Here is an 18,472-nt window from a genome sequence, read left to right on the forward strand (position 1 = left end):
TAAAGAAATATTAATAGAGTTGGCCCATGTAGGGATCACGGACCAAGGAAGGGTATAAATAGAGCGCGACTCTATGAGGGGAAAGTAGTTCTTAGTTGAGAAAAAGATGAAATGTAATGGGTTTTTGAAGAAGATAGTCCGAAAGCATCTATAAGTCCAAGTCAAGGGTTGGGGTAGTAGGTAGAGGCTCTGTAGCTGTGTGCGCAGAGGCCTGGAAAGTCCACAGCTGTGTGTGCGGACCCCTGCAGCTGAGTGCGCAGAGCAGATCTGAATGTATTGAGGATAAGTGGAAATAAAGATAAGTTTCTTTTGAAATTCTGTATTCCTTCTGAGCTATCGCGAATCTAACTTTCATAATATCTGTTTAATTTAATCTACTTTTTGTATGAATGAATGTAAATCTGGGTTCATTTTAATGCGTGAATTAGTTGTGTTGGTTAAATGTTTGCTTAAATATCCTATTAATTTGTAACCAGATACTCCAATAGAATAGCGCACTAATAAGAAAGATATAATCAATCTCGATCTTTGTGAATACCGAGCAGTGCAGAGCTGTAAACCAATGTGTGAAACTTCCAGAACACACCAAGACATCCCTAGGGTGTGGAAACCTGGTTCCAACACCCTCCCCTACTACCTCAGGTGAGACTTCAGTCCGCACTCTGCGGGCTATTGCCGAAAGGGCCAGTAGCTGCAGGATTTGTTTGGCTAAATAACTCTTTCGAACCTGGGTCAAGCCCATATAAGCCAACCAATGGTTCCGTTGCTGGGAAAGGTTGTGGAAAAGGTCGTCGAGTTGCTCTGAGAATACCAAGATTTATTCCCTACAAAAATTACGGCGCTAAAAGGGATTCTAGGAGACTTAGGAATGATGAAGACAACTTGGAAACCAGATGCAAAGCAAGTGAAACAACGACCCTACTGATTGAATCCAAAATACAAAGCAAAGGTTCGTGAAGAATTGGACAAGATGCTGGAAGCTGGAATTATTGAACCAGTTGAGGAGTCTGATTGGGTAAGCATTATGGTCGTGCAGGAGAAGAAACAGAAGGGTGAGATCTGCATCTGCGTAGATCTGTGGAAGCTCAATGATGCTTGTGTTAACGATCTATTTCCAACACCCTTTACAGATGAGGTACTAGAAAATGTGGGTGGGTAGGAAGCATACTCCTTCACAGACGGGTTCTCCAGGTACCATCAGATCAAGATCGCGCCAAAGGATTGGAGCAAGACAACGTTTGCTACCGAATGGGGTTGTTTTCAATATACAGTAATGCCCTTTGGGCTGAAGAATGCGCTGGCGATATTTTCCCGTATTGTGGTAGCCGCGTTCAAGGAATTTATCCACAAGTTCTTAGAAGTCTACCTGGATGACTGGACCATATTTGGCTTGGTTAAGAAACATGTCATGAGCTTACGATTGATGCTGGATACGTGTCGTCAGCACTAGATTGTACTCAACCTAAAGAAGTGTAACTTCCTTGTCCCTTTCGGGAACTTGCTGGGCCATGTGATTTGTAAGCAAGGACCGATGGTGGATCTAGCAAAGATCACTGTCATACTAAATTTGCAAGCACCGCGAAGTGTAAAGCAGCTACGCGCTACATTGGAACACACGGGCTACTACCAGAAGTTTATAAAAAGCTACGCCCAGATCACAGCTCCAATGGAATAGTTACTGAAGAAGGATGCTACGTATTGCTGGAACGAGGAATGTAACAAAAGCCTAGAAACTCTTAAGGAAAAGATGGCATCTGCCCCTATCTTGGTCTTTCCAAAGTGGGACGTTGAATTTCATGTACATGTCGATGCGTCATGTATCACATTGGGTACGATACTCACTCAAGAAGGAGAGGAGGGCATCGATCACCCGATTGCATTCGCAAGTCGCAGGTTGTCCAAAGTAGAAAAGAATTACTCTACTACTGAGCGGGAGGGATTGGCAATGGTATACGCGCTCCAAAAGTTCCATCACTATCTGCTCGGAGGACATTTTAAGATGTATACTGATCACTCTGCACTCAAGTACCTAGTGAATAAGCTTGTGTTGGGGGGTGAATTTGTCGATGGTTGCTGTTGTGTCAAGAATATGACTTTGAGGTTGTTGTAAAGCCGAGACGTCTGAATGCAGGTCCGGATCACCTATCCCAAATTGAGACCAGCGAAGAACCAACAAATCTAGAGGAGGGACTCCCGAATGCCCAGTTATATGCTGTGCACGTTGCAGATGGCCACTTTGAAGATATTATCCACTTTTTAACCACGGGCACTGTGCCATAGGGTATGCTGTCCAACAAAAGAAGGAATTAGTGATACGTGCAATAGATTTTACTGTAATTGCAGGCCACCTCTACAAGATGGGCAACGACGAAATATTGCGTAGATATGTACCAGAATTCGAGTGCGGACAGATCCTGGCCGAAGAACATGGAAGGTTCTTGGTGGAAATTATGCGAGCCACACCACAACCCAGAAGATTCTTCACGCTAGATTATGGTGGCCCACTCTACATCAAGATTCGAAAGCATACTTTCGGGCCTGCGATGTATGCCAACGGATGGGAAAACCATCGCGGAGGGATGAAATGCCCCTTCAACCACAGATGATGCTACAACCATTTGAGAAATGGGCGATCGACTTCGTCGAGCCTATTAAACCATGAGGAAAGATAGGCACCTGTTATATCATCACTGCGACCGAATATTTGACCTGATGGGTAGAGGCGCAGCCAGTTAAGGATTGCACGGCCGCGACAACAACAAAATTCTTGTTTGAGAATGTACTGACCTGGTTTGGCTACCCCAAAATTCTCATAAGTGACAGGGGAATGCATTTTCTAAATGAAACCATCAGCGCACTCACTGAGGAATTTCAGATATATCACCAACAGAGTACGCCCTACCATCCGCAAGCAAATGGGACTGTCAAGGCCTTCAAAAAAATTTTGGAGACCACGTTGACTAAGGTCTATAATGCGCGACGAAATGACTAGGACTTGTGCATCCCTACTATATTATGGGCATACTTAAATACATGCAAAAAGCTGACAGGCGAGACATTGTTTCTCTTAGTCTATGGCAAGGAGGCCGTTATGCCTATGGAATATATTCTGCCTAGTCTATGGATCACGGCAATCACAGGTATGGAAAACTGCGGGACATTGGAAGAAAGGCTCACACAACTAGAAGAATTAGAGGAGGAATGCTTCCTGGTTGGATTCCATCAACAGGTACAGAAACAACGTGAGAAAGCGTGGCATGATCACCATATCAAGGTGTGCACCTTCAAGGAAAATGATCTAGTATTGCTTTATGACAATAAATTTGAACAATTCCCAGGAAAACTTTGCATGCACTGGTTGGGACCCTATGTTGTTAAAGAAGTTACCGATGGGGGCATGGTTCAGCTAGCTAAAATCAATGGAGACCCTTTCCCAGGAAGAGTGAATGGCAGTCACCTAAAGCTCTACACAGGCGGGCCGACTGCCTGACTAGCTGAAGAGAGGATAGCCCCACTGCTCCACCCAGTTGAAAGAGAGCGTGGGACAATAAAGCAGCCTGGGGGACAGATGCGCGAGTATTATGGTGCACGTACATATGACCAAACACAAGGATCGCAGTCGCGTGAAAAGGATCACGCAGATGCGTTGATAAAAGGATGATGACCGTTGATATCACTATTCATGACAAGATGTCTACATTATGGCAAAAAGGAGTCGCCGGTGTTCAATTAAGAGAAACAGTATGAGCCAGATATGAAACGAGTTGCCACAGATTTTACATGAGTAGTTTACACGAACTGGACCAGGCGGTAAGCAATGACTTTGAAATTTGCATGGCTTATAAATCATTGAGGGCGGTCTACACTTTGGAAACACATATGAAGTTGTTCATTATCTCTGCACAATGCATGGACCTGAAGGTAGTAATCTAGCCGATGGAGAAGCAAGACTCTCTAAAGAATATGGTGTTGACTGCTGCAGGTGTCCCGTGGGCTACAACATCACTAGTAGGGGATGTACTAGAAAAAAGGGAACACGAAGCAGAATTGGTCCGAATGCCATCGCCTCATCCAGGGGCAGGCTAGCACACTACGATAGAATAATGAAAGGATGGATAGATGACGACCACAGGTAGATATGCAGTCACTAAGTCATCTCTGATGTCCCTTGAAGATTGGGATCTTACGGATAGTAGGCAGGGTCTTGCAAAATTGCAACACACGCTATAGAAGACGGTGAGAAGAGAAGATACGAAGGTCGGAAGTGGCTGCGGTGGTACCAAGTGGTCCCTTATGCAGCTCCCCTGCTCACACTAAAATCCTATGAGGTGGTGTTCTGTGTTAACTGAGCAGAGAAGAATGAGCATCATCGGTTGTGAGACGTGGTAGAAACAGTGAAGTAGGAGCCGGACGAAGCGTTGCAGGAGATAATGAAGGAGCAGTAGGACGATGATTGCCACTCAAACGGAGGTGAACCGTGAAGCTAAGGCAAAGCATCTAGCCACATGGGTGAAGTGACTCATGACAAGTCACGATGATTGTGTTGGGGGACTGTTGGGTAGCGAAGGTCCCGCTTAATGGTTTTGGAGCAGAAAGCCCAGAAAGTAGGATTAAATTATTGTAAAAACTCCAAAGTATGCAGAGCGCGAAGTATAATAGGATTGAGTCAAAGGGTATTCCACCCAAAAATAATGTAAATAAATATAAATAGAGTCGGCCGTGCAAGGATCGCAGACCAAGGAAGGGTATAAATAGAGCGCGGCTCTATGAGGGAAAAGTAGTTCTTAGTGGAGAAAAAGATGAAATGTAATGGGTTTTTGAAGAAGATAGTCTGAAAGCATCTGTAAGTCTGAGTCAAGGGTTGGGGTAATGGGTAGAGGCTTCGCAGCTGTATGCGCAAAGGCCTGGAAGGTCCGCAGTTGTGTGCGTGGACCCCTACAGCTGAGTGCATAGGGAGGATTTGAATGTATTGAGGATAAGTGGAAATAAAGATAAGTTTCTTCTGAAATTTTGTATTCCTTCTGAGCTGTCGCGAATCTGACTTTCATAATATTTGTTTAATTTAATCTGCTTTTGGTATGCATGAATGTAAATCTGGGTTCATTTTAATGCGCGAATCAGTTGTGTTGGTTAAATGTTTGCTTAAAGATCTTGTTAATTTGTAACCGCATACTCCAATAGAATAGCGCACTAATAAGAAAGATATAATCAATCTGGATCTGTGCGAATACCAAGCAACGTGGAGCTATAAACTAGTGTATGAAACTTCCAGACCACACCAAGACATCCCTAGGGTACGGAAACCTAGTTCCAGCACCCTCCCTTGCTACCTCGGGTGAGACTTTAGTCCACGCTCCGCGGGCTATTGCCGAAAGGGTCGGTAGTTGTGGGATTTGTTTGGCTAAATAACTCTTCCGAACCTGGGTCAGGACCATATAAGCCAACACCTAGGCCTCTATGCACTCAGTTGCAGAGCCTCTTTCCTACACTAAGACTCTCGCTCTTATCTCTTTATAGACTCATCAATGACTCCAACTATGAACTGTACTACTTTTCATACAATCCCATGGTCCACGGACCAAGGGCGGATCTCATCAAGCCGACACAACCTATCTAAACTAAGGGCGGAAACCCTTTTTGACTCTTGATATCTTCATGCTCTGTAACCACAAAATGCGGATACTTTACATTCCTTTATATAAAATTCTGGCTTTTAACCCCAAAATTGACCCTAGGGGACTCATTCCCAACAGGCCCCCAACACAAACATGGCGACGCGTCCTTGAGTCACTTGGTTGGTGCGGAGATCTTTTCGTGAAAACCTCCCAGCTCCACATGGACTACTCAACTTTGGTAGTGCACTTTGTTTCCGCCTGCTTCATCTCCTCGACCAACTCCTCCATCGTTGGCCTTACACTATCTAACTGTATCTTCAGCTGCATTCCCTGCAAACTAGCAAGTTTTCCTTCAATGGTGGCTATGAGCACATAGGCTTCATCAAGCCAAGGCCCTATTCTGGCCTTAAGGATGCTCTATTTGTGTTGCGCCTCATCCACCTGCTCCTTTAGCACCTTTGCCTCCTATAGCTTTTCTAGCCTCTGCGTAAGGGCGATGGTGCACGTCGTTGCTTTGACTTCATCATATCTCTACTGCAGCTCTTGGGCCTCCATTTCCAACCTTTGCAAGGTGGGATCCTCCTGGAAATTGGTAACCACTTCGAGCACCTGCTCAAAGAGTGTGGTGCACTCCTTCACTGCGCTATTTACTATTGCCACAATGTCTTTCACAGCTGTCTCACACTGCTCTCTGACTTCTGGCAGGTTTGAAGACTGGGCCTTCAACTGCAATTCTGCAATCTTAAGGTTCAGGTCAAACTGAACCTTCGCCAACTCTGTTCTTGCATCATGCACTCCAGCAATGAGCTTCTGAATCCTCACATCTATTAGCTTATTATCGGGAATGTCCAGCTCTATGGAAAACCTGCATGCCTCAACCACTACCTTGGTCATGTGCTCATTTTTGTCTATGATGGCTTTGACGAGTTCAATAGCAGAATCTCTTTGTACAATAATCTGAGCATTGTTGACTTTCTGCTCACTGATTACCTATAATGCACGTTTTTCGCAGGCTTGAAGTTCCGTGATCATGCCGTCTTGCAAATTTTGAAGCACCTTACTGGGAAGCACGGCCAAATTGAGCCTAAATCCTTTGAGAGGGCTGATAGCAGGCCTAACAGCTGTAGTCTCTATGGTTAGCGCTCCCTCCAGCAGTACTATTTCCTGTGTATACAGTGTGCACACCATTCCTACTGCTTCCAATGTGTCGGGCACCAAACTAGTTGATGCCATGATGCTTCATCCCACACTAGTCTATACCTGTGACACCTCGATCTACAACTCATGAAAACCCGTCTGAATGGCACCCAAGGCCTGCTTCTACTATAGCTCAAACTGTTGCAGTAGTTCCACGGTGGCATCCCTTATTGTATCACTGATATCATTTGAATCACCTTCTGTTAAGGTGATCGGATCAAGAGAAGTCTTGCTGGCCTTAGACTTCTTTCATGGCCCTACCTTCTCTAGATCTCTATTGCGCTTAATGCAGAACGAAGTAGTCTCTGGGTCCACTCCTCCCTATTCTGACTGCTAGTCCTCTTCCTCTATCTCCGGGGAAGGTGACTGTTGACTCCTGTCAGATCCGTGCTCCTCTCCTTCTACCTGTCCTCCCATCTGCTTCATGGTGGTGCACTCTACCTTGGCCTTGTCCTCAGCCTCCTTTTTCCTCTTTGCATCCAACTGTTCCATATTCAGCTTGGCCTCTTCCTTTTTCCGCTATGCTGCAGACTTGCTAGACCTAGATGTAAAGTCCGAGGCAGTGCGCCAATCTATCAGACAGCAATCGAGGACCGTTGTAATCGCGTCGTTTGTGGCCAGTTATGGAAAGTCATACCATTTATGCTTATGATCCTTTCACGCGAGTATCGAGACATGGTGGAAGTCGGCCTTGAACTCCACATACTCTTGCAGCTTCTCAAAAATGGTTGGTGGCAGCCACGGTTTGCGGTTGATGTCCATATGGATACTCATTTCCATCAAGATCCAAAATACCTTATTGTCCTTGACCCTTTGAGGGTCCTTCGTAGCCCATAGTGAAGCGAACTTCGCTTCTTTTGGTAGGTTGAGCGCGACTGGAGGAAACTGGCTATCCTCTAGTAACTTCTACATGACCAACACTATGGACAGCAACAACCATGCATAGTGGAATGTTTTGTTGTGATCCTGCACCTCTCTGAAGTTCGCGAGGAACTCATCATAGGGGTAGTGCACCTAGTTAAACTGTATGCCCTCTGCGCATTGGGCTGCTAAGGCTACTACTGGTGCCGACACTTCGTCTGTGCTACACTTCCGCATAATCTTTCCTTCCAAGATTTATGTTGCTAATTTGACTGCGGGGTTAGTTATACTTGTGATGGCATAGCCATGCTACTTATTAGTGAGTTTGAATTTGTCCTTCATTGCTTCAGTGAGGTCACGCTCACCTATCTTTCCGCCAAATTCCATGGTCGTATTTTCTCTCAAGTGTGGCAGTGGAGTGATCCTATGGACTAGCATGTCAATGATGGGTATCGACTCCTATAGCCATAGACACCCATCGTGTACCAAGCACAATAACTGCTTGATCACTACCATGGTTATGGGTGTGCAGTTGTAGTGCGGTACCCACAACATGTTTAACAGACCTGCCTTATCCACCCCTTTTACCCACTTTCTTGGCTCTAGCGTGGTCACACTAGAGTCTTTGTAGAAGACACGGTGCATGAGTTGGTTCATCGCTAAATGGGGAAAGAATTCCGCATTAGCCAAATCCTATTCCTCCAATTTTAAAAGGGGGATGTGTCCTAGGCACGGTCCTTCAAAGATGATTCGGTCTAGTAGTAAGGGTGTGTACAGTGTGACCTTACTTTCATAAATATCCTTCAAAACCTTTGTCTTACCTCTACGTGGAGGAATGTACTCAGGCAATTTAGAAATGGGGTCAGACCCCTCCACATCGATGTCCTCTGCCCCCTCCATATCAATGTCATCTGCACCCACATGGAGTTCTTCAACATCGGCTTCAAGCTCTAGGTCGATCACCTTGCCCTTCTTTTGTGTGGTGGGCTCTCCCATCTGTGGGTGCTTTCTGGGAGATGCATGTAGCAGATGTTGCACTTTCTTCTTATCCTTCCTTGATTTTGGACCCTCCTTGGTCGGTGTAGGCCTCGAACTGGGTGTCCTTGGTGACTTAGGAACTTCTGCTGGTACTTCAATGCTTTAACCTCTAGGGCAACTCCCTCAACTGTCATTACTACTTCTGGGGCAGTTCCTTCGGCTGCCATTGCTTCTCCTGCACTCATGATTTCTACGGGCGCCAACATGATGCTAGACAACAACTCCTGCATCTCCATTGGAAATTTCTCAAACACTGAACTCGCTATCAGAGCTTCAAAGATCTTAGGGTTCATACGCACCTGAGAGCTTAATACCTCAATTCTCAAAATGCCAAGTGTTTTTCGCTGGGCAGCCACCTGTAATTTATAGGCATTTTCGAATTCAAATCCAACTGTTCCCCTCATAACTCATTCATAAATGCTAGATTGGTGGCAGATTTTCATAGATCTTGCCCTTAAATTATGACTTAAATGCCTCCCCCCACTCCATTTGGCTGTTTTCCCACTGTCAAGTCATGAACAATGACCATAACGGTCACTTTCTGGTAGCCTTGTGTGATCCCCTCTTGGATAGTGCAGCTTCCTGTGCATTTCTGCTGACACTATGACATTTCTTTATTCCTCACAGTTCCCGAATCACACAGCTCCCCAACCCGGGCAATGTAGTTTATAGTCCCACTCCTCCTTTCAGCTACCTAGAGCGTTAAGACTATGGTACCATGATGTAGTCATCTAGCTGGATGGCCGGTGTATGGCTTCAATCGGCTTCCATTCACCCATCCTGGGAATGGTTCTCCATTCAATTTTACCAACTGAACTACTCCACCATCGGTAATCTCCTTGAGGACATAGGACCCCAAGTAATGCATCCTAAATTTCTCTGGAAATTTGTCAAACTTGTTGTCATATAACAAAACTAGATCATTTACCTTGAAGGTGTGCAGTTTGATGTGTCGATCATGCCATGCCTTTTCGCACTCCTTTTGAACTTGTTGATGGAATTTAGCTAGAAATCTCTCTTCTTCAAGCTTTGTTAGCTAGGCGAACCGCTCCTCCAGTGCTCCACGATCCACCATTCCTATGAATGCTGTTATGCATAGACTAGGTACAATTTACTCCATCGTCATCACAGCTTCTACACCATAAACTAGTCTGAACGACGTTTTTCCAATTAGCTTATTGCAATTCGTCCTGTAAGCCCATAACACCGTGGGCACGAGAACATCCCAATCATTTCTTTGAGCATTGAAAATCTTTTTGAGAGTGCTCTCCAATATTTATTAAACACTTACACCATCCCATTAGCTTGCAAATGATAAGGTGTGCTCTTCTGATGGTAAACTTGAAACTCCTCCGTCATCGCGTTGATCGTCTCATTGAGAAAGTGTGTACCGCATTCACTCATTAGGATTTTTGGACAGCCAAACCTTGTCAGCACATACTCAAAGATAAATTTTTTTGTTGTGGCACTCGTACAGTCCTTCATAGGCTACACCTCCACACATCTGGTTAAATATTCAGTCGCGGTGATGATGTAGCACACACCCATCTTCTTCCCTAGAGGCTGAATTGATCCTATAAAGTCAATCGCCCACTTCTTGAAGGGCTGTAGTGATATTTGTAGATTCACTGACAGCTCATCCCTGTGCGAGGGTCTGCACGTCCTTTGGCATGCATCACATGCCCTACAATATGCTTTTGAATCCTTATGCAAGGTCAGCCACTGTAACCCAGCGTGTAGAATCTTCTGTGTTGTTGCTTTTCCTGGATAATATTCCCTCACGGCTCCATCATGAGCCTCAATGAGGATGCTACTTCATTCAAACTCTGGCACATAACATCGCAAGATTTCATCTGATGCCATTTTATACAAGTGCCCTGCAATGACAGAAAAGTCTGTCGTGCGCACCACCAGTTCCTTCTTCTGTTGGCATGTATATCCTTCTAGAGCCATACATGTCGTCAAGAAGTGTATAATATATTAAAAGTGACTCTCCGTGACACACACTTCAAAGATTTGTGTGTCAGGTAGCCCCTCCTCCAAATTAGTAGGCTCCTCCCCTCTTTCAATGCGTGACAGATGATCTGGTCTAGAATTCAAGCATCCTAGTTTCAAAATAACTTCAAATTCATATTCCTGGAACAAAAATAACCACCTACATATCTTTCTGCAAACATAGGCTTGTTGACCAGGTATTTCAACGCGGAATGGTCCATATACATCTTAAAGTGTCCCCCCAACAAATAGTTCCTGAACTTTTGGAGTGCGTACACCATAGCTAAGCCTTCACGCTCTGTTGTGGAATAATTTTTCTCTGCTTTGGACAACTTCCTACTTGCGAACACTATAGGATGATCCAAGTCCCCTTCACCAGCCTATGTTAGTACTGCTCCCAGTGCAATACATGATGTGTCCACATGTACATGAAATTGCTTCTTCCAATCCAGGAAGACTAGGATTAGCGCAGTGACCATTTTATCCTTCATCATGTCCAAGACCTTCTGGCATTCTTCATTCCAAAAGAATGTAACATCCTTCTTTAATAGTTTTTCCATTGACGCAGTGATCTAGGCATAACTCTTGATGAATTTCCTATAGTATACCATATGCCCAAATGTTGCGCGCAACTGTTTCACACTCCTTGGTGCCTCCAAATTAATTATGACCGTGCTCTTTGCTGGGTTTACCATCAAGCCTTGTTTGCATACCACATGGCCCAGCAAGATCCCAAAAGGGACACAAAACAAACATTTATTCAGATTTAGCATGATCTGATACCTCCGACATGTATCTAGTATCAAGTGCAGACTTGCCATACGGCCCTTCACCAGTCTGAACATTATCTAATCATCAAATTATACTTCCATAAAGTTATGAATGAAATCCTTGAATTCCGTGATGACTACACGCGAAAATATCACTGTCACATTCTTCAACCAAAAAGGCATCACCGTATACTGGAAGCATCCCCATTCAGTCGTGAAGGTCGTCTTACTTCTATCCTCCAGCGCGATCTTGATTTGATGGTACCCAAAGAACCCATCAGTGAACGAATACGCTTCTTGGCCACCCACATTATCCAGGACCTCATCGGTGAACGGAGTTGGGAAGGGATCATTCACGCAGGCATCATTCAATTTCCTGAGATCTACTTATATCCTTATTTCTTCCTTCTACTTCTTTTCCTGAACCACTATTGGGCTTACCTAATCAGATTCCTCCACTGGTTCAATAATACCCGCCACAAGCATCTTGTCTAACTCTAAGCAGACCCTTTCTTTATACTTCGGATTGAGGCGGTAAGGTCTTTTCTTCACAGGTTTCACATTTGATTTTAGGGTAATCTTCATGACACCTAGGTCCACTATTATCCCTTTCAGATCTGAAATCTTTATGGGAAACAAATCCTGATATTCACGAAATAGTTCAGCGACCTTATCCACTGTTGCATCGTCTCAATAGTCCCCAATCTTTGCAAACTTTAGTTCTGCCTCCATGCCAATGTTCATCTACCTAGTCTTGAGTGGCTCAATTATGTCTGGGTTTTCTAGTTGTGGTCCTTCAACTTCACGGTGTCCTTCAGTATTTGAAATATTAATCTTCCTTGGGTCTTTGTCTTCTTCTTCCGCTGTTACATTGTAACACTCCAGCGCGTGGCTTAGCTGGGTAGTCCAATCAGGTTGAATCAGGTCTAGAGGATCCTGCGATATCCTAAAGATGGTTGTCTTAACCTCCTGCAATGCTTCATCAATAGATTCAAATCCATCCTCAAAACTGAATGTCATCAGAAATCCTTGGTGCAAAACATCCCATTCTTCGGTGCCATGATGAAGTTCTGTCTCCAAGTACCAATTCATTGGTATAACATCCAAGGTATGACAAAATAGATTGACCCACTCTGGCTAAGGCTTTTCTCCATACACTTCAGTCCATTTGGCCAAATGATCGCATATATTATTTCTCCCGTCATACTTTTCTGTTAGCCATACCTTCGGGTGCCAATGCGTATCCTCAACATCCTTCTATATTCGCGCCAATCCTAAAAAATGTCCTTGTGCATACCCCACCATCTTGCGGGTGTAGCACGGAATTCCCAATCTAAGTCCTGGAAGCGATGCTTCTTAGGAACTTCCCTTTCGAATGCATCCAAAAAGCGATCAACGTCAGTTAACCCATCATAGTGAGGCAAATTTCTTACCTCTAATGATACATAGTGCAACGACTTGGTCATCATATTACAGCGCAACATAGATACTTCATGTAGTTGATTCTTCCAGTGCTCCAGTTCTCCATCTGAATCTGATGTGTAGGAGCTCTCGTCATCCCATGCAATATGTCCGTCTACTGTAGGATTCACCCAATCCTGATCTCGCGTCGTTATCTTGTAAATCTGGTCCAAATCATCATCACTTTCATAATCATGGACTGGTTCTGTATAGTGTCGTCCTTCTACAAGATCTAGTGGCACCACTATGTCGAGATATTTCTTCTCAAATATCATCTTTTGCTTCTTCAGGTTGATTACCCCATTCATTTTAGTGGCCTAATCGATCCCAAGGAGCTCGGGGTAGGGATTGCTATCATCCACAATTTTTATTCAAAATCCGCTAGTGCGCTCGTGCCTTCGATATCAACTGTTACCACTTGAAACCTCCCCATTGGAATGATTTTTTTTCTGATCCTCCATCCTTAACTGAATCGAAGACCACTGTAGTGTAGGTCTCCCCATTCGTTCCCATGTTTGTTTCACAAAAAAATTTGCATCGGACCTTAGGTCCAAGATAACTTGGTCCATTTCATATTCTCCTATATGCATGGTGAGTATCATCTCATGTCCAGTCCTTTCCTTGTGCTTGCCAATATTTTTGACTATGCAAGGTTCGCCAGTAGCATTTTCCTTGCCAGTGCACAGGTTGATCAATTCCTATAGTCCCTTTACCGCATTGCTATCGCGTAGCAATTTAATGCAGGTCTCTAAGAATGTGGTAATCATGGACGGGTTCATTTCTTCAACCAGTTTCTCCTAACTTCCTAAGCTAGAGGCCTCAACGAAGCTTTTCTTTTCTTCCATAAATTTTTATTTTTCACGTTGCAGATCAAACCTGGTCTTCTTTTCTGGTGCTTTGCAGACCCACTCATCTTCTGCAGGTTTCTTCCCCTTATCCTCACCAATCGTCGTTCCACTCCGTAGCATAATGTTTACCTTAGGATATTCTTTGCGAGGCTCAACCCTCATCATCTATAGGTTCTGAGTTAGCTCTGGAGGCTGTGCCCCCTTTCGCAAATCTTAGCCAACAATATAGGGCAATCCTCCATTGCATGGTCAAACTGAGTACAGTAGCGGCATGAAAGATGTTTTGGATTCGGGAAGTCTCTCGTGTAGTGTCCTGGTCCTCCAAAATTGTAATAAATAAGTTTCCCTCGACCTCTACCAGGTCCTCCTCCACCTCGACCTCGTCCACGCCCCTGATACTCACCTCACGCTCCTCCCGCGCCTTGGTCCTGAGGCCGCGTTTCTGCCTGCACCCTATATGCAGGTGTCCTGTCCATCATTAATTCGTAACTACAACAATTGCACTTGTCATGACCTACTAATTGACAAAAATTGCAGAAGAGTCGTTGTGGTGTCTATATGAATTTCTGCAGCAAATGGCAATTATCAGTTACATGTTTCCCAGCTACCTAGAAGATAGCATGCCATAGTGCAGGCCCTATACTTGGCCCTGCTGCAGCCTCCAGCCTCAGAGGCATTGGTCCCCCTGCTACAACATAATTCACAAAGACTAGACAGTGATCCTTGCCATGCCCTTGACCTTTGCATTTCAAGCACTAGACTTCTTCGTGCGCCTCTGGATGAGTTGTTCTATCTTTCTTCGGACTTTGCATTTCGAGGAAAAGGTTCTACAATTGCGTGTGAATCTACTGAACCCCCAAATTAGCTTCCTGCATTGGTGTCTCATGTAATCTCATCGCGATTTCCAAAGCTTCCGCCTGGGTCCCAATCTTCTGTTGTGATAACGCAACCCTTAGGTGAGGTAGGAGAGAGGCCACAAACCATTCACGGTGTTGCCCATCAATCAGATTCATGTTGGATTCATGGATCGTACACTTCAATATTTGATCCAAATCCCAGGGCGTCTCTCCAAGCTTCATCATGATCTCCTTGAATCCCACAATGGGTTGCGCTTGAAACTAAGGTCTATTGAATTCCTTATTTAGCACAGTCTGGATATCTACCAACGTGGACGTCAAGTTATCAGTACTGTACTTAATGTACAACGTTAGTGTGTGGTCCTAAAAAGCATTAACCAGCGTTGCTTTCTTCATTTGATCATCCATGATACCCTGAGCTTCCCACACAGCCTTCACGATGAACCAAAACTGGTCCGGATCTTCATTTCCTACGCCCTTGAACACATGTAGCTTTACAGAGTTTGCCATGTTGAACAGTTGTGGAGGTGGCGGTGGTGTGGGTGAGGGGGTAAGCGGTGGAGGTGAGGATGGAGGCAGTGTAGGTATTCGTGGGAACCCTTGTCTTATCAACTGAATAGCGCTCAGTGGAGAAGCCTGTGCTGCTCCTTCATCGTCACTCAGAGGAGGCTCAATCAGTGGGCTATATTCAGGACCTTTTCTTCCTTCGTCCCTGAAAGACCTTCCACTTCGTGTAGCCCCAAACATCAAGGTAACTGCATGACCCATTTTTCACACAAGAGCATATTAATCCAAGTATTTAATGATTTCAAATACTTACCTCGCAACCCCTTGAAGAAGCGGTGCTCTACTTCACTGTAACTAACCGAAGTATTGACCATGAAATCTATCACAAACCCTCCTATGATACAGTCAAGCCAATGATCGACAACGTGCACGGTCTTACCTTCAGAGGCTTCAACTTTCCGCACTATCTCCGGGGTCCAGACAATTGGACCGTTAAGCCTCCACCTCCCTTGACCGTCTGCCAGATTTGCGATCCACTCATATAATTCAACCGGGAAGGAATAGAAGAAGATTTAGTGTATATTTATGTACATATATCTATCCAACCACTGTTCTTTCATAAATCGCAGATTCTTGTTTTCTTGCACCACGAATTCACAGATATTTCTATCCAACCAGTCTTCAATCTCCTTCTTAGCTGGATTCTAACGGTGTGACATCAGACATCTCATTATGCAAATCTTGGTCCCAGCAATGGAACCATTTTTTGGCTTTTTGGGTCCTAACCCAGGTTCAGCGTTAGTCAGACAAATAAATCCCTACACTACTGGCCCTTTCGACATCAATCCATAGAGCGCAGATTGAAGTCTCACCTGAAGTAGTATGGGGGGATGCAGGAACCAAGTTTCCACACCCTGAGATGGTTGTGATGTCGGTTTTACACTTTAACTCTACCTTCGCGTAAATCAATAAGCCTTTAGGGCTTATCGATGTACTTCTTCATTAGTCTTTCAGAACCTCTGCAAGGGTCTGCAATCGTCCTTCACATAACCCTAACAAGCAATTCAGGCACTTACGCACCTATATAACTACTTTTTTGTATAGTTTCTTGAATTATCTTAAGTGTTTTCCAACTCTACCATGAAATTATGATTATCTATGCATAAACATATATCTCTATTTGCATTCATATAATAGAGGAAAACATATAGACTCGCGCATCAAATTAGCAATAAAACATAAACCCAGTGCTTAACATAACATATTCACATGCAATTAACAAGAGTAAAAAACATAGTAATTTCATAATACTTCTCTTTATTGATTATCCAGATTTCCAGTACAAACTCTAACTACCCTACGCACATAGCTGCAGGGATCTGTACACTCAGCTATGGATGTCTACCCTAAGCCTCTGCGCACTCAGCTACAAAGCTTCTTTCCTACACTAAAACTCTCACTCTCAGCTCTTTACAGACTCATCAATGACTCCAACTATGAACTGTGCTCCTTTTTATGCATTCCCATGGTTCACGGACCAAGGGAAAACCTCATCAAGCTGACACAACCTATCTAAACTAAGGGCGGAAACCCTTTTTGACTCTTGATATCTTCGCCCTCTACAACCACAAAATGCGGAGACTTTACGTTTCTTTATACAAAATTTAGACTTTTTGCCCCAAAACTTGGGCTTTTAACCCCAAAATGGACGCCAGGGGACCCGTTCCCAACAGTGTGGTAATAGGGGAAGTTTCTGAATTCACTCCTCTCCCCTCTTCAAAAGATATGACATTACATTCGATAGGGGAGTGAGTAGGAAAAATAGTTGTTTTAAATTCATTTGCAACTTTATTGTTGGAATTAGGGTTTGGCTGCAGACATGGTTGGGACCATAGAGAAGGATAGCATGGTGGTGTATTGGAAAAGAATTGAAACTGTTGTGGCTGATGCAATGGAGTTTGCATGGTAAATTTACATATAGAAGAGGCTCCAAACCATCCTTGAGGATGCAGGAATATATGGCTCAAGGGAGAGGGCCACTGTGGCCATAAGGTGGGGTTTTGAATCAAATGAGTATTATAAGTTTGCCATGGAACTATAGGGTTATAAATCTACTAAGGAACCTACTGCAAACAATAAATGTTAGTCCAAGCATTAAATGAAGACAAGTTTTAAGTTATACCTAACAATTGATTATTTCCTTACAGGATTTCTTAAATACTTGTTGTAACCCTAGTAAAAATGGGAAATTTATCGAGTGATGATCCTTGCACTGATTTTGTTCTTCCTGAAAATCATCCAATTATAAATTTAGAGAGGTTTTTGTGGCATATTTTCAAAAATTGAGAGGAAATTTCTTGAGAATTCTTACCAGTCTTGGAGATTCCTCTTGAATACCTAATGCATAATTCACAAACATCATCATATGGTAAGTGAAAAACATCACTTGCTCCTATCATATTTAAAGGTTCTAAAAGTTCATCTTTTATTCCTTTGAGTAGGAGTGTTTTCAAGGTCTCTTTTTCCAAATGTTTATGTTTTTATTTTTGAAGGTTGTATCGAAATCACTCCACATAGTCCTCCAAACTTTCATCTTCCCCTTGTATCATTCCAAAAATATCTTCATTGGCCTGGCAGTAGTCTTGATATTTCTTCAAGAATACATTCTTCATGTCTTCCCACGTTTGAATGCAGTTCCCTCCAAGGCTCATGAACCATTAGAGAGCTGCTCCTTTAAGAGTAAGAGGAAACAATTTCAATCTTTGAGAATTAGTACAATAACCATATCCTCTATAAAGTACTTAAAACTCAAATAAGAATGTATCTGGGTCTTTGTTTTCCAAACCATGAAATTTTGGTAGAGAAGATGGGGGAATATTGTGCATTTGTACCACTCCTCCTAGATCTTTGATAGGGAATTCAAAGGTAATGATGTGTGCCATTTCATCCCAAAATAGAAGAGTTTATCCATGTACTTCGAGACTCCTTCTTTGAATGTTCTTGCCAACCAGTTAGTGAAATAGGTGCATTGGATGATTGATATTAGCCTAGAAACTCATTGAAAAATGCCTCGAAATGTCATTTTTTCTGTTCTCAATAAGCTAGCTAGTGTATTCTATCATCATATGGATTAGTATATATAAGGGGGCGGGGGTATTACATCACCCTAAAAATAAAAACAAAGTGTGTAGGAAAGAAACAAAAGATCACAAGAAAAAATAGGTAAAGAGTAAACCAAACTGCAATAGGTCACCAAGGTCAATTCCCTAATCTCCTCCCCAACAACGACACAAAAATATTGGGTGTCATATATTATATCAAAG

This window comes from Pinus tabuliformis, chromosome Q, assembly GCF_031772625.1.
Source record: "Pinus tabuliformis cultivar Carrire ecotype Pingquan chromosome Q, CPIR1, whole genome shotgun sequence".
Classification (NCBI taxonomy): Eukaryota; Viridiplantae; Streptophyta; class Pinopsida; order Pinales; family Pinaceae; genus Pinus; species Pinus tabuliformis.